The sequence below is a fragment of the Furipterus horrens genome, unplaced genomic scaffold (genome assembly GCF_987537825.1).
Source record: "Furipterus horrens unplaced genomic scaffold, mFurHor1.1.pri manual_scaffold_9, whole genome shotgun sequence".
NCBI classification, from domain to species: Eukaryota; Metazoa; Chordata; class Mammalia; order Chiroptera; family Furipteridae; genus Furipterus; species Furipterus horrens.
The window spans coordinates 80166656-80191348 of record NW_028327179.1 but is presented as its reverse complement, the minus strand read 5'-3'; the positions used below and the strand labels follow the sequence as shown (position 1 = coordinate 80191348).

Genomic DNA, 24693 nt, shown 5'->3' with positions numbered 1-24693 from the left:
AGGTTATATGCAACACGTTAGAGATAAAGTTTGTTATTATTGGAAGAGGTGGAGGAAAAACACTCCCCCAAAAAATCCCCAAGAAAATAGGAGAAAGAAAAGAAGAAAGAGAGAAAGAGAAGAAAATAAAAAAAATAAAAAATTTACCACAACCCCCCCCAAAAAACCCCAAAAGGTTAGCAAGAAAGGAACAAAGAAAGATAGAAAAGAAAGAATACAGAAGAAAGAAAAAAGAGAGAGAAAAAAAAATTGAACCAAAAAAAGAAAATATATATATATATATATATATACCCCCCAAAACCCCCCCCCAAAAAAACCCCAGGAAAAGAATAAAGAAAGAAGGAAAGAAAAGAAATTATTAAGAAGAAAGAAAGAACAAGGGAGAAAAAATTTGGAGAAAAAAAAAAAACGATGTTTTTACTCCGTTTTAGCCTTGGTGTGTTGCCTTCTTTTTCTGGGTCCGCAGCTGGTCTAGTGTGGCAGGTCAGAGGTTCTTGTTCTTTTGCCGGACTGGTGTGCGCACCCGGTTGCCGCTATGGTGCGCGCCCGCGATTGCCGGCGCGGCGCGCTACCTTGCTGCCCGCTGTAGCCAGTTGAGGTGCCCTTGCGCGTAAGCCCCTGCGCGCTCTGACGGCCCGAGAGTTTGCCCCGCGGTTGGAGCCCACTGCTGCCGGGCCGCGGTGGTTCCCCGTTCGTGCCAAGGTGTCTCTGTCCGCGCGGGCGGCCCGAGCGCTTTCCCCGGGATTGGCTCCTTCTTTCGCTGGGGCGCGGCAGTTCCCCGTTCGCGCCGAGGTGACCCTGCCCGCGCGGACGGCCCGAGCGCTTTCCCCGGGATTGGCTCCTTCTTTCGCTGGGGCGCGGCAGTTCCCCGTTCGCGCCGAGGTGACCCTGCCCGCGCGGACGGCCCGAGCGCTTTCCCCGGGATTGGCTCCTTCTTTCGCTGGGGCGCGGCAGTTCCCCGTTCGCGCCGAGGTGACCCTGCCCGCGCGGACGGCCCGAGCGCTTTCCCCGGGATTGGCTCCTTCTTTCGCTGGGGCGCGGCAGTTCCCCGTTCGCGCCGAGGTGACCCTGCCCGCGCGGACGGCCCGAGCGCTTTCCCCGGGATTGGCTCCTTCTTTCGCTGGGGCGCGGCAGTTCCCCGTTCGCGCCGAGGTGACCCTGCCCGCGCGGACGGCCCGAGCGCTTTCCCCGGGATTGGCTCCTTCTTTCGCTGGGGCGCGGCAGTTCCCCGTTCGCGCCGAGGTGACCCTGCCCGCGCGGACGGCCCGAGCGCTTTCCCCGGGATTGGCTGCTGCTTTCGCTGGGCCGCGGCGGTTCCCCGTTTGCGCCGAGGTGACCCTGCCCGCACAGGCGGCCAGAGAGCTCCCACTGACCCCGGGCTGAGGTGCTTTCACGCTCGCACGCTGCCCCGTGCCCTCAGTCCCGCTGAGCCGAGCTCCGGGAGTTGGTCTCTCGCCTCTTAGGGCAGGGCCAGGGACACTTGCGCTCAGTGGAATCGAGCGTCCGTGGGTCGCCGCCTCTCGCTGTTCCCGTGCTGCAGCCGCCCGCCTTCCCTCACCCGTCTGGGCGGGCACAAACAGAGCCTGCGCTAGTGGTCTGCTTTCCGGCCTGGGGCCCTGCGCCCACGGGAGCTGTCTAGGGGTGTCTGTGCACAGTCCTCTGCGTGTTCAGTGGGCCCTCCCTGTGCCCGTTGGGGCACTGATCTTATGTCCGTTGGGGAATGTCCGAGGGACGCCTGGACTCACGGCCCCGCGCACCTGGGCCAGTGAATGAGAGCACTTCCCTATGTGCGCCCCCGCGACCCAATGGTAGGGTTGAGGAGTGGATTAGCGCGCCCCTGCGCCTGGGCTCCTCCAGAACGGCCTACCACACCCAAACTTTCCTCCCGTCTCCACCATCCACTAGAGAAAAATATAAAGGAGAATTATGTTCTCACTTGCCCGGTAGCACGCTGTCTCCTGTCCTTCAGCGCCAATGCCACTTGGTCGAGTCCCGTCTCTGCCAGCGGGCAGAGATCCGCTCTCCGCCTGACTCCTCTCTGGGGTAGCCTGTGGTCGCCAAAAATCCTTTGTGTGCTTCCCGCCACAGCTCGGGCAGCCGTCCCAGTCAGGAATCCCGTTTCGTCCCCTTTTTCTCCGCTATCCTCACTAAACAGGTTGTTCCCAGATGGATTTTCTCTAATCCAGCAGTGCCTTGGCTCAACTCCCGCCAATGTCCAGCTGCTCACTGAGATGTTCTGTCTGCAATTAGACCAAACTGTAGACGGGTCTCCGGAGCCTAAAACCGCAACCTCTCCTCACTCCTCCGCCATCTTACCTCTCCCCCCTACTCTCACTCTTGTCAAGAGGGCCGGGTGAAATAAACGGCTGGGACACTGCTAACTTCGGGGAACCGCTGAAGCAGAGAGATCATGAACACCTTCCTTCAAAGGAATGTCTACACAAGGGAGGCCCCAGCACCAAGAAGGTGAGGAACATTGAACTGCCCCGCGAGGCCACCAGAGGAATCACCACACGCTCCCTACCCCCCACCATCACCATGGTGACTTCATGCATGAGCCTAGGTTTCTAATTGTAGAACTTCCTACCTTAACTGTCCTCATGGTACAGAACCCCTGGGCTGCTCCAATTGAAACAGAACCCACGGGCTCTTTAGTTAGGGGCCCGATTGCCCGCCGCCAGAATTATAACTTCCAATACCAGAGTTTAGTGAAAAGAAAAAGAATTGTTTATTTAATAGTTATATAAATTTAATCATTTGCAGATTTCTGCTGTTAAGTCTTATGTTCTTTAAAACACCCATAAACACATATCCTTGCCTCCCCCTACCAAACCAGGCTAGTTTTAGAAAAGTTAGAGATACCATTTCCCTACTTTCTAAACACAGTTCAGCTTTACCAGTAGCTGCCAATCATTCAGTTCTGACTGGGGAGACCTTGTCTGTGTTATGGTGCCCACCAGCTTTTAATCCAGAACCTCGTGGATCCTTAGCCTCCTTGTAAACTACATGGTTAGTCCTTTGTAATCCACATGGTCAGTCTGTTCCTTTTCTTCAAAGCAGGAAGGTATGTTCCTTCCTTAAAACTGCATCGTCAGACCCCATTAAATCCACATGGTCAGCCTGTCCCCAGTTAAAACTGTATGGTCAGCCCCGCTACAATGTCTGCCACTTATTTTTAAATCCCTGACTACGTCCTCTGATGCAGTGGCCATGGCACTTAGTTCTGACCATTCACAGAACCTCACGCCAGCTCTGCATGCTTTTTTCCATACCATCCCCTGGTCCAAGACCTCTCCCATCTACCTAAGGCCTTGGATGCATTAAAGCCATTTTGCATAACAAAGACACTAGCCACCAGCCTCAGGCATGTGATGGCATCCTGAAAGCTTCTTCCTTCTCCCCATCCCCCAGGTGCAAACTCGGGTTTTTTTGGACACTCTTGTTTCTGTAACACTCAGGACCAGACCAGCCAACTGCCACTCCTAGATCTATCCAGTATCCTTCACCTTCTCCCAGATCTCTTTTCCCTCTCCGCATACTCTTTGTGTTTGAGTTGAATCAGTCACTGTATGAACCCAACAGCAGCCTTGTCTTCCTCTCCATCCACTTCAAGATAGGCAGGCAGCCCCGCCTCCTCGAGTCCATCTCCCCTAAGGTAACCAGGGCATCAGCTTCCAGGTCATCAGGGCTGGTGCAGTCCAGCTGGGCTCTCAGCTGATGAGATGAAGAAAGTGAAAGCACTAGCAGGAAGCGGGGGGAGTGCCCCACCGCTTACTCTGTCTAGAGCTCTACCAAAATGGCCTAGTATCCATAAAAGGCCATTTGATATCACAGACACACATCCGTTTCTATCAGCATTTGTGTCTCCCAGCAGGATTCTGCTGCTTGACGACCAGGTATAACTCAAAAGAGGCCTGCCGAGGTGGGAGTGGTATCTTTTCCTGTTCAAAGATGCGTTTGTTGTGACCAAAACCAAATATAATAACAAGTTTATGATAAAAAATACAATGAAATTGGGTACATGTGGATAGCAAACTGTGTGAATGAAGTGGAGGAAGCAAAACCAATGCCACCGATCGTCCTGGGCTGGCCCACATTGAACTTTGTGGCCACGTTCAGGTCCCCAGAACAGAGGGACAAATGCTCTTTCTCCTTGAGAGATACATCAGTCTAGAGAAAGAGAAGGATTATCTGAAGACTATTCCCCTCAAAATGTTCACCAAGGACATTGGGAATGGTGCCTATTCTAAAGCTATAACAATAAGGAATTTCGATACAGCAAGTAACGTTACCAACATGTCACTACCAATGCTAGGGATGACTGGCTCTGAGAGTAATTACAAGTTATGGGTCAGTTCTGGCCGAAACAAAAAGGCATCACATCCACTTATTGGGCACAGATATCCTTATGGAATTAAGATGAACCGTCTTTGAGACACTGCACTCCTTTTTGTTTTCCTCTTTTTCCTTCTTTCCCCTCCTTTCCCCATACCTCCCCCCTCTGGTCACTGTCAGTCTGTCCCTTGTTTCCATGCCTCTGGTTCTCTGTTGCTCACTTGTTTGTTTTGTCCATTAGGTTCCTGTATTGGGTGAGATCATACGGCATTTGCTTTCACTGCCTGGCTTATTTGACTAAGCATAAAATTTTCCACTTCCAGCCACACTGTCGTGAAAGGTAGGAGTTCCTTCCTTCTTTCTGCTGTATAGTATTCCATTGTGTAAATGTACCACAATTTTTAATCCAGCCATCTACTGATTGGCACTTAGGCTGTTTCCAGCACTTGGCTGTTGTAAATAGCACTGCTATGAACATAGGGGTGCATAGGTTCTTCTGCATTGCTGTTACAGGATTCTTCATGTATACAGTATTCCCTCTCTTATCAAGGGTATTACGTTCTAGACCCCCGCCCCCTGTGAAGTAGGAACCTTACATTTATTCTAAACTCTTAAACCTACGTAACTTTAACAACGTACATATACAGTACCGCAAAATCCCGCAATATAGTGAAAAATTCATGATAAATAGTTAAATATAATATTTTTTAAAATCCTGCAATACAGTGAGGCTATGATAAGTGAACCATGATATAGAGAGGGACTACTGTAATCCCAGCAGTGGAAGAGCTAGATGAAAAGAAGTTTCTAATTTTAGTTTTTTCAGGAAATTCCATACTGTTTTCCACTGTGGCTGCACCAGTCTGCATTCCCACCAGCAGTGCACTAGGGTTCCCTTTTCTCCACACCCTTGCCAGCACTTGTTGTTTGTTGATTTGTTAATGAAGGCCATTCTGACTTGGCTGAGGTGATATCTCACCCTGGTTTTAATTTGCATCTCTCTAATGGCTAGTGATGTTGAGTATCCTTTCATATACCTATGGGCCCTCTGTATGTCCTTCATGGAGAAGTGTCTGTTCAGGTCCTTTGCCCATTTTTTTTTTATAGGATTGTCTGTTTCATGGTGTTGAGTCATATGAGTTCTTTATGTATTTTGGAGATCAAACCCTTATCTGAAGTATCATTGGCAAATACATTTTTCCAGATCATTGGTTCCCTTTTCATCTTGCTGATGTTTTCTTTTGCTGAGCAGAATCTTCTTAGTTTGATGTAGTCCCATTTGTTTATTCTTTCCTTTATTTCCCTTGCACTATGAGATATATCAGTTTGTCTATGGAAAGTCACATTTCACCACAGGATTCTCTACTTGTTAACGTCATGATGTTGCTGGTGAAAGTGGGTTCTTGCAGTGCTGTGAGGAAAACATTCCAGAAGACACACAAAGGAGGACAAGACCTGGTAATAAGATTTATTTGTGGCACCAGATACAAAATCAGAGGAATTATACTGGGTTTCCACCGTCCCATCTCTGTCTGTCCCATCATGAGAAAGTCCAATCTTACCTTCATCAGGCCCAGAACTAAGGGCAGTGTCCAGATATTTTGTGCCATGCCAAGGCAAGTCCAGTCCAGCCTTTTTCACCATCCAGCTAGCTTAACTTGTTTTCCTGGCTGTATCTCAGCTGGGGTATGCTCTCAGAGTAGTTCACAGGCCTTCAGGGCCACAGGCAGGTGCTATCCCACATGGCTGCTATGAAGAGAGAACACATGCGAGAAGGAAGAGGGTAGACACTCCTTACCTAGTGAGAGAAAAAAGGCTTTGTCTTGTGAAGCTGATTCTATTATCTCAGGCTTAAAAAGGACCAGGTTCTCATTTTAAACAAACCAATCAACTTCCCAAGACTTTGTGGGCTTCTGATGGGTCCACTCCCTAAACAAGTCATTCATTCTGTGAGGTTGTGTCTCTTATCCAATTTGATCTCTTCCCCAGGCTACACTGACTGGCCTCTATGGTCACCACTTTGGCTTCTATTGTGCCTCTGTTTACCTCCCCTTTTATTGTTCTATCCCTTCCCTCAGTGATCTGGGGAATTGGAGGATGGTTTCCTGAGGAGTATGTAGAGCTGTAACTTCCCAGGGAAGCAACCAGGTTTATGTTCCCTAGTTGATTACACTCAATAATATCTGATTTCTTTGCTCTCTTACTTTATTAACATCTAGCTACCTATGTTAACAATGTTAACCTCAGAGTCAGGGTGCATCATTCTCTCTGCTTACAAATAGACCACGGTTTCTTCCTTAACACAAGTGAAACAAGGCCAAGATATTTAAACAAGACTTTGTCAAATGTTAACAAAAGAAAAACAAGTTCACAAAGTAACTTGAAGCTCTCCAATGTGAGAGTCAAAGTATCACTTCCTCTCTGTATTCAAGACCTTGTTGCCTTGTGAAGGGGCTAACTATGGCTAATCCTAAGAGAAAAAGATCAAGTGTGCAGATAGGTATTCTTCCTCCAACCTAAGACCAGCCTTCCTAGTGAAACCGGAGAAGCCAGTGTTCATGCTGCCTGTCACCTACCAGAACCAATCAGCAGAAACAGAGATTGAATTTTTATGGGCACTTATTCAGAGGATTGGCAGGTTTGTGCCCTCATAGACCATCTTAAATTCCATTGTAAACCAACCCTTTTCATAGGGAGAAGAAAAGTGTAGTTAAGGGGTTTGGAATTCAGGGGAAACTTAATCAGATAAAAGCTGCAGCATTCTTTCATCTGTGTCCTGGGTGGTGGTCTCTATTCTGTGTCCTGGGCAGTGGTCATCTCACCCTGGAGCACAATGGCTCAGGTACCATCTTGTTTGCTTACAGTCCTCCTGAGGCACAAAGATCAAACTTCTTATGGTCTCCTGGAGTCAAGGTGGATCATATCTCCAGTTCCTGAAACAATAGTTTTTACATAGATTGATTACTAAGCTTATCATCTATTACCTGAAACTAAAATGTTTCCAACAGTTGAGTCCCCCATCACTAGTCCCACTTTCCTGCTTAAACCCTTGTCTCTTCTTTAGGGATTGACACTAAGATCATTCACCCAGTTCAAGGGAGAATCCACTCCCTGAGCAGGGAGTGCGGTGTTAAGCGCTGAGTCTTCAGCAGGGTGTCCAGGTCAGAACAGAGGCAGGCTAGGGTAGTGTCAAATTCTGGGTTCAAATCTGCACTATGCCAAGCACCAGCTGTGTGGTTTGGGGCAGGTTACTAAATCTCTCTGTGCCTCCGTGACCTGCTTTGTAAAATAGGAATAATAGGACTGACTTCATGGGCTCAATGTAAGGATGAAGTTAGATCACAGATATCAAACACTGGCAACAATGTGTGGGATACAGCAAGGGCTCATAATGGAAAGCAGCAGAAATGCATAGTTTGCCTACCACCCATTCAAAGGACACATAGGTCATCAGGAGCAATGTACTCTTTCAAGAATAAGGAAGACCTCATCAGAATAGATTTAAGACAAAGGAAAATAAAACCAGAGCATGGCATAAACTTGACCACTGGATCAAACAGTTTCCTCACCATCCTGCAAACACTCATTTAAAATGATGATTTCCACTTGCCTCATCCCAAGTACCCTTGCCTCATCCCCATTAAGATTTCAAAGCCATTGACCTTCCTTCCTCTACCAGGATACTTTGGAGTGCAGGTTTTACTCTAGTGGAGCTTCAGGGCCTTGGTAATTCATCCGCTCCTTTCTTATTCCTCGGTGTTTCTGATCAGACAGAGTTTGAAGAGGAGATAGGGTTCATTCTGTCAAACAGCAAACAAAGAGCCTCTCCTCATAGCGCAGTGTTCCCACATGACGTAGAGGCTTAGATGTCCTGGAATGCTCCAGACCTGCAGAAGGGCACTCAACTGTCTTGAATATACAAAAGGGACAATGTAGTGAAGGGACAAGTTTGGCTGTGACATGTATCCGTGCCTTAAAATGTCATGATTATACTGATTGTTACATTTTGTTTTGTTTTTCATATCCTCTAACAGCATAGTCTTGTACAGTGGTCAGGAAATAACTTGTCAAAGGCTAAAAATATATACATTGTAGGCTTTTGGGGCCACACCATCCCTGTTTCAACTACTCAACTCTGCAAGTACAAGGGAAGGCAGACATAGGCAATAGTAAACCACAGAGTGTGGCCGTATTCCAAAAATATGTTAGTTACAAAAGCAGATAGTAAGCTAGATTTGGCCCAAGGGCCATAATGTGCCAAACACTGGTCTAGTAGATTGTTTCTCAAACTCGAGTCATGTCCACAGCACCTTTGTAGTTTTCATTTAAATCTATGCACATCTGTAATTGTGTTGATTAGAAATTATTAGAGTTCATTCGTTTTTAAAAATTGTGTTTCCTTTTGCTTATTAATTGAAATTATTGGGGTGACATTGGCTAATCAAATTATATTGGTTTAAGATATACAAGTCTACAATAAAGAATTTGTATATTTTACTGTGTTCATTACTTCAAGTCAAGTCTCCTTCCAATCACCATTTATCCCTCCTCTACCCTCTTCTCTCTCCCCCCACCACCTTTATCCTCTTTAATCACCATACTGTTGACTGTATCTATGAGTTTTTTCTTTTCTTTACTGAAATTCTTCACCTTTTTTACCCAAATCCAAACCTCCTTCTCCTCTGACAGCAATGACTGTTTTCTGTATTTATCAATCTGTTTTTATTTGGTTTGTTAGTTTACTTCGTTCCTTAGTTCCACATATAAGTAGAATTATGTGGTATTTGTCTTTCTCCTGTTTATTTCACTTAGCATAATACTCTCCAGGTCCATCCATGCTGTCACAAAGGTAAGATTTCCTTCTTTTGTACAGCTGAGTAGCATTCAATTGTATAAATGTACCACATCCTTTTCACCCATTGATATACTGGTGGGAACTGCATCTGCTTGCAAATCTTGGCTATTGTAAACAGCATTGCAGTGAATGGAGGGGTGTACACAATCTTTTCAATAGATGTTTGTGGTTTCTTTGGATATATTCCCAGAACTGTATTAGCCAGGTCATAAGGCAGGTTCATGTTGAATGATTTGAGGTAACTCTGTACTGCTTTGCACAGTGACTGATCCAGTCTCCATTCCCACCAACAGTGTACAAGGGTTCCCTTTTCTCTGCATCCTCACCAACACTTGCTTTTGATTGATGAGGGCCATTTTTACATGTGCAAGGTGATATCTCATTGTGGTTTTCATTTGCATTTCTCTGATGATTAGTGCCATTGAGCATCTTTTCATATGTCTATTGACCATCTGTATGTCCTTTGCCCTTTCTTAATTGGATTGTTTTGTTTTGTTTTGTTTTGTTTTGTTAAGTTGTATAAGTTCCTTGTAAATTTTTGCTGTATTCCATGTCTCAGCAATTATGTTCTCCCACTCCATGGGTTGTCTTTTCGTTTTGTTGATGGTTTCCTTTGCTGTGGTAAAACTTGTTAGTTGGATGTAATCCCATTGCTATAAGAAATGTCTGAAATTTTACTGCCTATGTTTATTTTCTAGGATTTTTATGGTTTCCACTTTAACATTCCAGTGTTTAACCCATTTTTAGTTTATTTAGTATGTGGCGTAAGGAGGTGGTCTACTTTCATTTCTTTGCATGTATCTGTCCAGTTTTCCTAACTCCATATATTGAATAGACTACCTTTACCTCTTCCTATGTTTTTGCCTCCTTGGTCAAATATTAATTGACCATAAAGTCACAGGTTTACTTATGGGTGCTCCATTCTGTTCCATTGTTCTAAATTTCTATTTTTATACCAATACCATGCTGTTTGGTTTACTATGGCCTTGTACTAGTGTGATTCCTCCAACTTTATTCTTCTTTCTCAAGATTATTGTGTCTATTCTGGGTCTTTTGTGATTTTTGGAATTCTGGTTCTAGTTCTGTGAAATATGTTACTGGTATCTTGATAGGAATTTGGATGAACCTATAGATTGTTTTGGGTAGAATAGACATTTTAATGATGTTAATCCTTCTTATCCATGAACATTATTGATGCTTCCACTTATTTGTATCTCCTTCACTTCTTTTCTTTAGTGTCTTCTAATTTTCTAAGTACAAGCCACTTCCACCTTTGGTTAAGTTTACTTCTAGATATTTTATTTTTGGAGGCAATTGTGAATTGAATTGTTTCCTTAGTTTCCCCTTTGGATCATTCATTATCAGTGTATACAAATGCAACTTATTTCTTCATATTTATTTTGTATCCTTCTACTTGACTGAATTCATTGATTAATTTTAGTAGTTTTCTGCTAGAACTTTTACGGCTTTCATATACAGTAACATGTCACCTGCAAATAATAATACTTTTACTACTTCCTTTCCACTTTGCATGCTTTTTATTTTTTCTTCTTGTCTGATTGCTATGGCTAGGACTTCCAGTATTATGTGAATAAGAGTGGTCAAAGGGAACACCTCTGTCTTGTTCACGATCTTAAGGGAAATACTTATAGCTTTTGAATATGATGTTGGCTGAGGCTTTGTCATAGGTACCCTTGATTATGTTGAGGTGTGTTCTCTCTATTCTCACATTGCTGAGAGTTTGATCATAAATGGGTGCTGGATTTTGTCAAATGTTTTTTTCTGCATGTATTAATATAACTGTGTGTTTTTGATCCTTCATTTTGCTTATGAGGTATACCAAATTATTAATTTGTGGATATTGTACTGTCCTTGCATCCCTGAAATAAATCCCACTTGATCATGATATATGATCTTTTATTATATGGCTGGGTCCAGTTTGCTAATATTTGTTGAGGATTTTTGTATCTATTTCATTAGGAATATTGGCCTATACTTTTCTTCATTGTAGTTATTTATCTGGTTTTGGAATTAGGATAATTCTTGGCTTGTAGAATGAGCTAGGGAGACTTCCCTCCTCTTGAATATTGTGGAAATTTTTGAGAAGAATACCTGTTAGTTCTTTTTTGAATGCTTGGTTGAATTCACTTGTGAAATCATCTTCTCCAGGACATTTGTTTGTTGGGAGTTTTTCTTTTTTTTTTTTGCTGTTATTACTGCTTCAATTTCACTAGTTATAATATGTTTATTCAGATTCTCTGATTCTTCCTGATTCAGTTTTGAAAGGTTGTATGTTTCTAGGAATTTATCCATTTCTTCCAGATTGCCCAATTTCTTGGCATATTGCTTTTCATAATATATTCTTACAAGCCTTTGTATTTCTGTGGAATTGGTGGTTCTTCTCCTAGTTCATTTCCGATTTGATTTATTTGAGTTTTCTCTCTTTTCTTCTTGATGAGTCTGGTTAATGGTTCATCAATCTTGTTTATCTTTTCAAATAACTAGCTCTTGGTTTCATTGATCTTTTCCATTGCATTTTTAGACTCTCCTTTATTTCTGCTATGATTTTTATTATTTTATTCCTTCTACTCACTCTGGGCTTTGTTTGTTATTCTTTTTCCAGTTCCTTTAAGTGTAAAGTTCAATGTTTATTGAAGAATTTTCTCATCTCCAGATAGGCCTGTAGTGCTATGAATTTCCTTGTTAGCACAGCTTTTGCTGAGGGTTGATCCCATGCACAAATTGGTCAATGGCAATCAATAATCAATTACAACAGGAAAACTCACATGACCTCCAAAAGGGCACATTCCTGGAGCATCCAGGTCTAGGGTCAAGGAGACGCATCACTGGGTCCCACGGGACACCTACTAACTACATAAGGCCACCCTACAAAGACTAGGAGTCATAGCAGATTTATCTAATACATAGAAGCAAACACAAAAAGGAAGCCAAAATGGGGAGAAAAAGAAACAGGCCCCAAAGGAACGAACAGGAGAATTCTCCAGAAAAAGAGTTAATGAAATGGAAGCAAGTAATTTAACAGATACAGAATTCAAAGTGATCATTATCAAAATGCTCAAGGAACTTGGTGAGAACCACAACAGTATGAAAAAAGACATAGAAACCATAAAACAGGACCACACAGAAATAAAGACTGCAACATATGACATCAAGAATACACCAAATGGAATAAACAATAGGTTGAATGAAATAGAAGATTGAAACAGTGATTTTAAAGACAAGGTAAAAAATAAATAAACCACTCAAAGCAGCAAAAAGAAAAAATTATAAAGAATGAGGATATGCCATGGTTGGGTGATCCAGCTTGTTGAGTGTTGTCCTTTACACCAAATGGCTGTGGGTTTGATCACCAATCAGGGCACATACTTAGGTTGTGGATTCCATCCACAGTTGGGGTGCATAAAGGAGGCAACTGATCAATGTTTCTCTCTCCTTCTCTCTCTCTCCCCCTCTATCTCTCTCTCTCTCCCCCTCCCTCACTTTCTCTCTCTATCAAGTCAATTTTTAAAAAATATACACTCATATGATAGTTAATAAAAGAATAAGAATGGTTTAAGGGAACTTTGGACAATATGAAGCATAACAACATCTGCATCAGAGTGGTTCTAGAAGGAGAAGAGAGAGAGCAAAGGATTGGGAATCCATTTGAAAAAATCATGACCTAAAACTTTCTTAATTTGGCAAAGGAAAAAGACACATAAGTCTAAGAAGCACAGAGAGTCCCAAACAAGAAGAAACCAAAGATGTCCACACCAAGACAATTTATAATTAAAATGGTAAAGCTTAAAGACAAAGAGAAAACCTTAAAACCACAAGAGAAAGACAGTTAGTTACTTACAAGGGAGCTCCCATAAGACTGTCAGCTGCTTTCTCGACAAAAACATTTCAAGCCAGAAGGGATTGTCATGAAATATTCAAAGTGATGAAAAGCATGGAACTACAACAAAGACTCCTTTACCCAGCAAAGTTCTGGTTCTATTTTGCTTGTTTGTTTTGTTCATTAGGTTCCTGTATTAGGTGAGATCATATCGTATTTGTCTTTCACTGCCTGGCTCCTTTCACTTAACATAATATTCTCCAGTTCCATCTATGCTGTGGCAAAAGGTAGGAGTTCCTTCTTTCTTTCTGCTGTTTAGTATTTCATTGTGCAAATGTACTACCATTTTTTGATCCACTCATATGCTGATGGGCCCTTAGGCTGTTTCCAGCACTTGGCTATTGTAAATAGTGCTGCTATGAACATTGGAGTGCACAGGTTCTTTTGATTTTGTGTTTTAGGAATCTTTGGGTATAATCCCAGTAGTGGAATGGCTGGCTCAAAAGGCCATTCTACTTTTAGTTTTTTGAGGAAACTTTGTATAGTTTTCCACTGTGGCTGCACTAGTGTGAATCCCACCAACAGTGCACTAGGGTTCCCTTTGCTGATGTGTTAATGATGGCCATTCTCATGGGTGTGAGGTGTGGTATCTCATTGTGGTTTTAATTTGAATATCTGATGGCTAGTGATGTTGAGCATCCTTTCATATGCCTATAGGCCCTTTGTATGTCCTTCTTGGAGAAGTGTCTATTCAGGTTCTTTGCCCTTTTTTTAATTGGACTGTCTGTCTTCCTCGTGTTGAATCATATAAGTTCTTTATATATTTTGGAGATCAAACCTTTGTCCAAGGTATCATTGACAAATGTGTTGTCCCATACAGTTGGTTCCCTCTTCTTTTCACTGATGTTTTCTTTAGCCGAGGAGAACATTTTTAGTTTGATGTAGTCTGATTTGTTTATTCTTTCTTTTATTTCCCTTGCCTTAGGAAACATCAGTGAAAATATTGCCACTGGGATGTCTGTGATTTTACAGCCTATGTTTTCCTCTATGACTTCTATGGTGTCATGGTTTACTTTTAAGTCTTTTATCCATCTTGTGTTGATTCTGGTGTGTCATGTACGTTGGTGGTCTAGTTTCATTTTTTTGCATGCCCCTCTCCAGTTCTCCCAACACCATTTATTGAAGAGGTTATTTGACTGCATTTTATGCACCTACTCCCTTTGTCCAATATTAGGTCACCATGGAGACCTGGGTTTATTTCTGGGCTCTCTTTTCTATTCCATTGATCCATATGTCTGTTCTTAGGTCAGTACCAGACTGTTTTGATTACATTGGCCTTGTAATATAGTTTATAACAGGTATTGTGATTCCTCCTACTTGGTGCTTTCTCAAAATTGCGCAGGCTATTCAGGGTCATTTTGGGTCCCATAGAAAGTTGTGAAGTATTTGTTCTAGCTCTGTGAAATACGTCATTGGTATTTTAATAGGGATTGTGTTGAATCTATAAATTGCTTTGGGTACTGTAGACATTTTAATGATTTAATTATTCCAAACCATGAACATGATTTGTATCTTCCCTATCTTTCTCCAGTGTTCTGTAATTTTTGGAGTACAGGTCTTTTACCCTCTTAGTTAATTTTATTCCTAAGTACTTTATTTTTCTTCTTGCTATAGTCAGTGGGATTTTTTTCTAGTTTCTATCTCTGAGATTTCATTTTTGGTGTACAAAAATGCCTTTGGTTTCAGAATACTGACTTTGAATCCCAGCCTTTTGACAATTTCACTGATTAGGTTCAATGGTGTTTTGGTGGAGCCTGTAGGGTTTTCTATGTACACTATCATGTCATCTGCAAATAATGACAGTTTTACTTCCTTCTTTCAAACTTGGATATCTTTTATTTCTTTTGCTTGTTTGCTGTGGCCAGAACTTCCAAAACTCTGTTGAATAAAAGTGGAGAGAGTGGACATTATTGTCTTGTTTCTGATCTGAGGGCAATAATTTTCAGTTTTTTTCCCACTGAGTATGATGTTGGCTGCAGGTTTCTCATGTATGGCCTTTATTTTACTGAGGTTATGCTCCCCCTAATCCCACTCTGCTGAGCGTTTTTATCATAAATGGGTGCTGTACTTTATCAAACGCTTTTTCAGCGTCTATTGATACGATCATGTGATTTTTGTCTTTCCTTTTGTTTATGTGATGTATTACATTTATTCATTTGCAAACATACCATTCTTGCATTCCTGGGATGAATCCTACTTGATCCTGCTGTATGACCTTTTTACTATATTGCTGGATCTGGCTTGCCAATATTTTGTTGAGGATTTTAGCATTTATGTTCATCAGTGATATTGGCCTGTAGTTGTCTTTCTTTCTTGGGTCTTGACCTGGTTTTGGAATTAGAAGAATACTGTCCTCATAGAAAGAGTTTGGGTGTCTTCCCTCTTCTTGGATTTTTTGGAATAGTTTGAGAAGGATAGGAGTTCGTTCTTCCCTCAAAATTTGGTCACATTGGCCTGTGAAGCCATCTGGTCCAGGGCTTTTGTGTGCTGAAAGTTTTTTGATTACTGCTTCAATTTTACTAATTGTTATCAGTTTATTCAGGTTTTCTGCTTCTTCTTGATTCAGTTTTAGAAGATTCTGTTTCCATAAATTTGTTCATTTCACCCTGGTTGTCAAATTTCTTGTCCTACAGTTGTCCGAGACACTGCACTCATGCTGAGAGGCTCGGAGGACTCCACCATCCTGCTCAACCTCCAGGAGCTCTGCCTCACAGAACAGCTGCCCCTGGAGATGCAGCAGCAGTTCACCCTGAAGCCCAGACACCTGGCTGCAGTCCAGCAACTAAAGGACTTGGGTCAGAAGTCACATCAAAGGAGAACATCATTCACCAACTGGCTCTTTGGGCAAGGTTCTAGCTCTCACCTGGAGAACTCACCCATGTCACCAACCTCTCCTAGGCCATGATAGCTCTTTGGAGTGTGTCTGCCCAGTCTCTGTAAGCATGCCAGTCCACCCAAACCTGCCTGGGATATGCTGTTTTGTCTTTATCAGAATGGATCCTTCACCAAAGACATATTTAGGCAGTCAGGCAACATGAAATCTTGCCAAGAGCTCAAAGATAAACTCAATTCTGGAGCTGAAGTACACCTAACATATAAATCTGTCAAGGATTTTCTAAAAAGTATCCTTGGCAGTGTACTGTCTTCAGATCTCTGTGATTGCTGGGTCCGCGTCATGAATCAAAAAAACGATGACAAGAAAATCCATATAATTCAAAGGCTCTTAGACCAGCTTCCGAGAGTCAATTTTGTTCTCCTGTGGTACCTCCTGGGAGGGTTACACAACATTAAACAACACTCCTACCTCAATCAGATGACCACATTTAATTTAGTGGTGTGCATCGCTCTGAGCCTGCTTTGGCCTCCTGCTCCCATTGGCTTAAAACTAGAAAGTGAGTTTGTAAAAAAGAATACTCTGATAATTCAATTCCTGATTACCAACTTCTGCAGAGTTTTTGGAGAAGAGATCACTTCTCTCTTTGGAGAGACTTCAGGAAGCTGTCATAGGAGAGACAGTACCTCCAATACCTCTCATCACAGCTGGAAAAGTGAGATGAATGAGAGTTAGGATGCTTTGTGCAGTGACTTGGTAGAGGACCTTGGTCATGAGAGCAGAAGCATGGGCTCCCTGTTCACTCTCAGTGACCATGACCTTGACCAGCCTCTACAGGAAGAGGATAAGACTTTTTTAAAGTAGAGGTTCAGCACAAGCAGTGACATCAGGATCAATGCCACTCATCAATATGCTAAGAAAATCATGCTTGGTAATGAAGGGGATTCTGTGAAGCATCCCCCTAATACCAAGCTGGTGGCCATTTCTGTGGCATCTTGCAGCCATGGGTCCCCAAGTGATCATTCCAGGAACCAGTTCCTTGATGCAGACATATCTGACCACCTTCAGTCACACACAACACATGTTCTCAGCAGTTCAAGGAGGCACCAATGCTACTCAGAGCCCAACACTGATGACCAGCCCTGCAAACAGAACTGTCTCCAGAAGCTATTTGGGAAGAACCAAAAGATAACTAGCTGCAGAGCCAGTTGCCTGAATGGAGAGGATGATTCTCTGAGGCAGCAGACATCATTTTCCACCAGAGGGGCCAAAGCTTATGAATCAGAGATTCATCAAGGATATCAAGGTGGGTGAAAGGAGTGCCACAAAGCCTAAGATGAAGAAGTTTTCGACCTCAATATTGAACATGCATTTGTCCAATCCAAATACAGTGAGCTCCCAAGAGAGTGCTGCTTCTCACATTGTTGAACTTTCCATGTTTACACCTGGTGAATCTTCCTGTCCAACATATTGCCCTTTTCAGGGCCAAAGAAAGTGGGAGAAAATTTCATCTGACTTGTGCGGTGGCCGTGTCATTTCTGGAATGTGTGGGATCTCTTCTGTGCTGTCTTGCACAAAAGAAGACACCCTCAAGTGTCAGTCAGAAATGCACTCTGAAACTCTTCACCAAAACATGTGGTGGTGCAAAGGTTTGGCCCATTTGAGAAACTGCTCCTTCAAAAAGAAAAAAAGGGCATTCTGATCAGAGAAAAAGAACAGATCTTCTCTAGGAAAGCCCACACAACCACCTCTCCATGCCTCTGGTGTTCCAGAAGCCAACTCTCTGTAGGCTACACAGAAAGACATGCCCTTAAGGGCAATGGAGGTACTTGGAGCTGAGGAGAAGACTGGCCTGAGATGATAGAAGGTGTCGGAATTGAGCCGATGGCCCCACCAGAGGTGATGGGAGGTGCCGGAGTGGAGCAGTCCTCCAGTTCTGATATGTTGGAAAGTGCCGAAGTGGAGCCAACAGCCCTGTCAGAGGCAATGGCAGGTGCCAGAGCGGAGCAGAAGGCCATGCCCATGGCTAACAAATGTGCCAGAATGGAGCTATTTGCTCTGCCAGAGGCAAAGGAAGATGCCAGATTGGAACAGATAGTCGGGCCCAAGGAGGTGGCAAGTGCCGGACTGGAGCAGTTGGCCAGGCCCAAGGTGATGGAAAGCGAAGGAGCAGAGCTGTCTGCCCCTCCGGAGGTGATGGCATGTGCTGGGACAGAGCAGAAGGCCCAGCCCAAGCAGATGGAAAGTGCCAGAATGGAGCAGATGGCCCTGCCAGAGGTGATGGGAAGTGCCAGAGCAGAACAGACTAGACCTACGGCTCTGGGAGGTGTTGGAGTGGAGAACAAGGCCGGACATGCACCACTGGAAGGTGTCAAAGTGGAGCAGAAGGCCAGGCCCATGGAGATAGAAGGTGATAGAGCAGGCAGATGGCCTCGCTGGAGGTGACAGAATGTGCCAAAGTGGAGTAGTTGGCCACATCAAAGATGATGGCAGGTGCTGGAGCTGAGCAGTTGGCCCCATCGGAGGTGATGGCAGGTGCTGGAGAAGAGCAAATGACCAGACCTGTCACAATGGAAGGTGCTAAAGTGCAGCAGAGGTCCTCACCAGAGGTCACGCAATGTGCAGCAGCAGATGAGATGGCCAGTCTAGAAATGTAAGAAGGTGCCAGAGCAGATCAGAGGGCATTGCCAGAGGTGCTGGAAAGTGCTGGAGTGGAGCAGAAGGCCCAGTGCAAGATGATAGCAGGTGCTGGAGAGGAGCAGACAACCAAATATGCAAGGATGGAATGTGCCAGAGCAGAGGAGATGGATAGACCCAACATGATGGAAAGTGCCAGAAGGAGCAGACGGCCCTGCTGGAGGCAACGACAGGTGTCAGACTGGAGCAGTCAGCCCCATTGGAGGTGATGGAAGTTGCCAGCGCAGAGCAGACAACCTCGCTGGAAGCAATTGTAGGTGCCGGAGTGGAGCAGAGGATCAGATATGCAGCAATGGAGAGCTCTGGAGTGGAGCACAGGACCAGGTATGCAGAGATGGCATGTGCTAGAGTAGAGTCAAGACCAGGCCCAAGGTGAAGGAAGGTGCTGGAGCAGAAAAGAAAGCCTGTCCGGAGGCAATTGCAAGTGCTGTGACGGAGCAGACAGCCAGTCCTGAGGCAAAGGAAAATATCAGAGAGGATCAGACGACCAGATAAGCAGTGATGGAATGTGCTGGACTTAGCAGATGGCCAGTCCCAAGGCAAAGGAAGGTGCCAGAGTGGATCAGTGGAACAGATATTCAGCAATGGGATGTGACAGAGCAGAGCAGATGGCCAGCCCAGAGTGGAAGGAAAGTGGCAGAGTGGAGCAGATGGCCAGGACCGATGTGATGGCAAAGGCAGGAGCTGAGCATACGGTCAGCCCGGAGGAGAAGGAAGGTGGCAGAGTGGAGCAGATGGCCAGTTTCAACATGATGGAAATTGCTAGAGAGGAGCAGATGGCCCCACCGGAGGCGATGGCAGGTGCCACACCAGAGCAGTCAGCCCCATCGGAGGTGATGGAAGTTGCCAGCGCAGAGCAGATGGCCTCACCAGAAGCAATGCCAGGTGCCAGAGTGAGGCAGGCAACCATATAGGCAGCTATGGAAAGTGCCATGGTGGAACAGACAACCAGATAGGCAGCGATGAAGAGCACCAGAGTGGAGCAGAGGACTAGATATGCAGCGACGGAATGTGCCAGAGCAGAGCAGTTGGGGAGGGGAAGGAAAGTGGCAGAGTGAGCATATTGCCAGGCCTGATATGATGGAAGTGTCAGAGAGGAGTAGAATGCCCAGTGAGAGGTGATGGCAGGTGCTAGACTGGAGCAGTCAGCCCCATCGGAGGTGATGGAAGTTGTGAGCGCAGGGCAGATGGCCTCGCTGGAAGCATTTATAGGTGCGGTAGTGGAGCAGAGGAGCAGATATGCAGCGATGGAGAGCGCCGGAGTGCACTGGAGTGGACCAGATGGCCAAGTGTGCAGTGAAGAAATGTGCCAAAACGGAGCAGATGGCCAGGCTCAACGTGATGGGAAGTGCCAGAGAGGAGTAGAGGACCAGATAAGCAGTGATGCAAAGTGCTGGGTGGAGCAGACTGACAGCCCAGAGGGGAAGGAAGGTGGCAGAGTGAAGCAGATGGCCAGGACAAGGAGTAGGAAAATCAGAGAGGATCAGATGACCGCATATGCAGTGATGGAATGTGCTGGAGTAGAGTAGATGGCCGGTCCCAAGGCAAAGGAAGGTGCCAGAGTGGCTCAGTTGAACAGATATGCCACGATGGAATGTCCCAGAGCAGAGCAGAAGGCCAGCCCAGAGGGAAATGAAATCGGCAGAGTGGAGCAGATGGCCAATTTTGACATGATGGTAATTGCTAGAAAGGAGCAGATGACCCCGTCAGAGGTGATGGCAGGTGCCAGACCAGAGCAGTCAGCCCCATCGGAGGTGATGGAAGTTGACAGCGCAGAGCAGATGGCCTCACCGGAAGCAATGGCAGGTGTCAGAGTGAGGCAGACGACCAGATATGCAACTATGGAAAGTGCCGTGGTACAGCAGATGACCAGATATGCAGTGATGGAATGTGCTGGAGCAGAGCAGATGGCCAGGCTCAAGGTGAAAGAGGGTGCCAGAGCAGAGAAGACAGCCCGTCCAGAGGCAATTGGAGGTGCTGGTGCAGAGCAGATGGTCAGGCCCAAGGTGAAGGAAAATATCAGAGAGGCTCAGACGACCAGATATACAGTGATGGTAAGCGCCGGAGGGGAGCAGACCACCTGATATGCAGTGAGGGAGAGTGCCAGAGGGGAGCAGAGGACCAGATATGCAGCGAATGAAAGTGCCAAAGCAAAACAAAAGGCGAGTCCCAAGGCAAATGAAGCTGACAGCGTGGAGCAGTCGACCACATATGAGGTGATGGAATGTGCCAGAGCAGAGCAGAAGGCCAGCCTGGGGGGGCGGGGGAAGGAAAGTGGGAGAGCATGGCAGATGGCCAGTTTCAACATGATGGAAATTGCTATAGAGGAGCAGATGGCTCCACCGGAGGCGATGGCAGGTGCCAGACTAGAACAGTCAGCCCTATCGAAGGTGATGGAAGTTGCCAGCGCAGAGCAGATGGCCTCACCAGAAGCAATGCCAGGTGTGAGAGTGAGGCAGACAACCATTTATGCAGCGATGGAATGTGATGGAGTAGAGCAGATGGCCAGTCCCAAGGCAAAGGTAGGTGCCAGAGGGAAGAAGATGACCAGATATGCAGTGAAGGAATGTGCTGGAGTAGTGCAGATAGTCAGGCTCAAGGTGAAGGAAGTTGCTGGAGCAGAGAAGACAGCCTATCCAGAGGCAATGGCAGGTGCCTTAGCAGAGCAGACAGTCTCACTGGCGACATTGGAAAGTACAGGAACTGAGCAGATGACCAGAGGCGGGAATGGAATGTATCAGCATGAAGCAGACGGCCAGGCCTGAGGCGATGGCAGGTTCTGGAGCAGAGCAGTTGGCCCCATCAGAGTTGATGGAGGGTGTCGGAGAGAAGCAGATTTCCTGACCTGTGGTGATTGGAGGTTACTGAGTGGAACAGATGGCCAGACCTGTGGCGATAGAAGGTGTCACAGTGGAGTAGATGGCAAAGTCCGAGGAGATGGCAAAGTCCGAGGAGATGGCAGCTGGTGCAGCAGAGCAGAGGGACCCACTGGAGGTGATGGAACGTGCTAGAGTGGAGCTGATGACCACGTCGGAGGAGACTGAGAGTGTTGGAGCTGAGCCCATGCTGGGTCAGAGGCGATGGAATTGGAGGTTTAGATCTTGACAGCTTTCATATCATGTGTTATGTAGTCAGTGTCTATTTTTGGACTGGCAGAAGCTGCTGTTAGCTTTTAAACTTATTTGCTTTTCAAGGCACTGATAATGGATATGCAGGAAATCCATGCTGTCTATAAAGGACCATTCTCCAAATTAAAAAAAAAAAGCATATTAAAATTTGTAAGCATGTAAGAACAAGGAGTCTTCATTTTATTTAGAAGTGGGGACCATTGCTGGTATTATACAAACATGTTACAAAGTAATACCAATCCTTTTTTTCATTCAATAAAAAATAGAGAAATAAAGGTACAGAAATGCAGAAGAATCTTTCTTTCTTTCTTCCTCTCTCTCTTTCTTCCTTTCTTCCTTTCTTCCTTTCTTTCTTTCTTTCTTTCTTTCTTTCTTTCTTTCTTTCTTTCTTTCTTTCTTTCTTTCTTCTTTCTTTCTTTCTTTCTTCCTCTCTCTCTCTTTCTTTCTTTCTTCCTTTCTTCCTTTCTTCCTTTCTTTCTTTCTTTCTTCCTTTCTTTCTTTCTTTCTTTCGAGAGGGGAAGGGAGGGAGAAGGAGAGATGAGAAACATCAATATGAGAGACAAACTTTGATTGGTTGCTTCTTGTATGCTCCCTGACTGAGAACCAAACCCACAACCCAGACATGGGCCCTGACTGGGGATTGAATTGAGGACCTTTCCATTTGAGGGATGATGCCCCATCTACTAAGCCACTCCCATCAGGGCCAGCACACTTTCACTCTAGCATCATTTGCCAGTGTGATTTTAATGTTGCTTGAATACTTTCACTTGTTTATAAGATCCTTCCTCAGTGGATCTATTTAAAGTTATACCTTACATTGAGATTTTTAAAAAATTAAAAAACTACTCTCCAACATCTTCATTTGCTCAATTTTGCACGAGTAGCTTTGAGCATTTCACAAGTGTGGGGCACTGACCAGTGGAGAGAAACACAGAATTCCTGCTCTCTTGAACCTCATGTTTCAGCAGAGAAGAACAAAAACAAAACCATGAACATTAGCTGTTACATTGTGATAAGTGCTGTAAAGACAATGAAGAAGGGTCAAGGTAGAAAACTGGGGTAGGGGAAGTGGGGAGCAGCTCCAGATATGTAACCATGGAACAGTGTATAAGAAAAAGGAGATATACTTACATTTCATCCTAAAGGGTGTGAAGGAGCTGCCAATGAAAACAGGGTGAGTGATACGGGCCAAAGCCCTGAGACAAGAAAGATATTGTCATGTCTGAGGAGCTTCAAAGAAAAATAAGAGCCATGTGACTAGCAGATAATGAACAAGAGGGGATGGAGGAATACGAATGAAGATTGAGGGGAAAGCTGGTCTCAGTTGATGCAGGGCTTCCTAGATAAACTAAGTTTGCTGAATTTTATTTTAAGCACAATGGAAGATGAGTTTTAAGTTGGGGAGTGACAATCTAAATTACTGTAAAAATAGCAATGACATTAAATAAATATTTATGTAGCACTGATTATGTGTCAGACACTTCTCAAAGGAGTCAATATTGATTAACACTTCCAATAACCCTATGAAATGGAATTAAAGTAAGGCACACACAGAGGTGACGTGATTCACCCAAAGTGGTGCAGCTAGTAAGTTGCAGAACTAGGGTGAAGTCTGACCCGTCATATGCCGCAAAAGTCACAATCTATGTGTATCTAGCTAGCATCTGTCACCTGTCTTTTAAAAGCTGTGCATAAGTAGCACAAAGTGATGCTTCAATCCATGAGGACAGATGAGATTTGGGGGCAGGGAATTCATTTTGACAGAAGAAGAACTAAGATTGAACCCGGGCTGACCCCACCAGGGTGGGCTGAGGACAAAGACAAATCTAGGGAAGAAACTGACAGTCAACCCATAAGAGCAGGAAACTCAGGATAGGGAGTGACAGGGAACTAAGATAGGAAGTGTCCTAAGACAAAGCGAGTGCTCCATCCTGCTCCATGATGCTGAGAGGTGAGTAAGATGATGGAGAAGTCTGTGCTGCATTTGTCATGACCATGGAATGGGAGGTTGTCATGAACAAGTATGAAAGAAGTCTTAGAGATGGGATGAGGAGTGAATGAGAGATAAAGCTGAGGCCCACTATGTAGGCAGCTCTTTAGAATTTTGTGGTGATGAAAGAGAGAAATAGCTGCAGGGAGATACTGTGTCAGGGAGAATACACTCACACCCAGGTACAGATGAAGCAAGAGAGCATATGTCTGTGCTGGTGAGATGAAGGGAGACTTTGGGATCAATGAGTAAATCTCTTCAAGGAGACAAAGCAGGACAGGATTTAGGAAGACATGGAAAATTCAAGTTCAGCCTTGGATGGAGGGGGAAAGTCCAGTACTTATGTGTGAGAAAAGGCTATGTGCCAGGTTAGCAGAGAACTTCGGTCTGTGGGTTCTTGCTCTGCATTCTGCAAAAGGGCAAATAAGAAACATCAAAAACCATTTCCAATGAGCCACCCTCTATATCATGCATTACATAAGTGATTTCAGTTCATTCTCAAAAAAACTCTGAATCAATATTTTTAAATTTTAAAGAACAGCTGGTGGAACTCAGACTCAGAGAAATTCAATTACTTGTCCCCAATCTCAGATTCACTCAATGCCAGAGCTTAAATCAGAAGGTGGTCAGCCTGGCTCTAAATCTGCTTCTAGATTTAGAAGCAAAAATTCTTCTTGGTCATTGACTAGTAAGTAGGTGGCAAGGCTGAGAGAGCTAAATCAGCCTTCCCACCCGTATGCACCTGGCTACTGGCAGGGCTCAGTTCAGAACTTGAGTCTCTAGGCACCCAGACCAGCCTTTTTGCTGCTGTACCTAAGTCTCCATTGCTGTAGTGGAAGGACTCACTTTAGAGTGGAATATATGACGTTGATTATGAATTGGTTCACTGAAAATTTAGTGAAATTTTGGGTGGAGATTGTCACAATTTAAATCATGAAAATCAGATAGAATTGTTTT

At 44.6% G+C, this 24693-nt stretch overlaps 1 protein-coding gene, 1 long non-coding RNA gene and 2 pseudogenes across 3 annotated transcripts in view; 3 read left to right on the top strand and 1 right to left on the bottom strand.

Moving 5' to 3' along the window:
* The window catches only part of LOC150002027 (palmitoyltransferase ZDHHC11-like), a 426431-nt gene that overhangs the window by 277516 nt on the left and 124222 nt on the right, over positions 1-24693 (top strand). The window lies entirely within an intron of this gene.
* The window catches only part of LOC150002028 (uncharacterized), a 399760-nt gene that overhangs the window by 267200 nt on the left and 107867 nt on the right, over positions 1-24693 (bottom strand). The window lies entirely within an intron of this gene.
* LOC150002032 (rho GTPase-activating protein 20 pseudogene) lies at positions 3723-16785 on the top strand (annotated as a pseudogene).
* LOC150002031 (rho GTPase-activating protein 20-like) lies at positions 16925-17782 on the top strand (annotated as a pseudogene).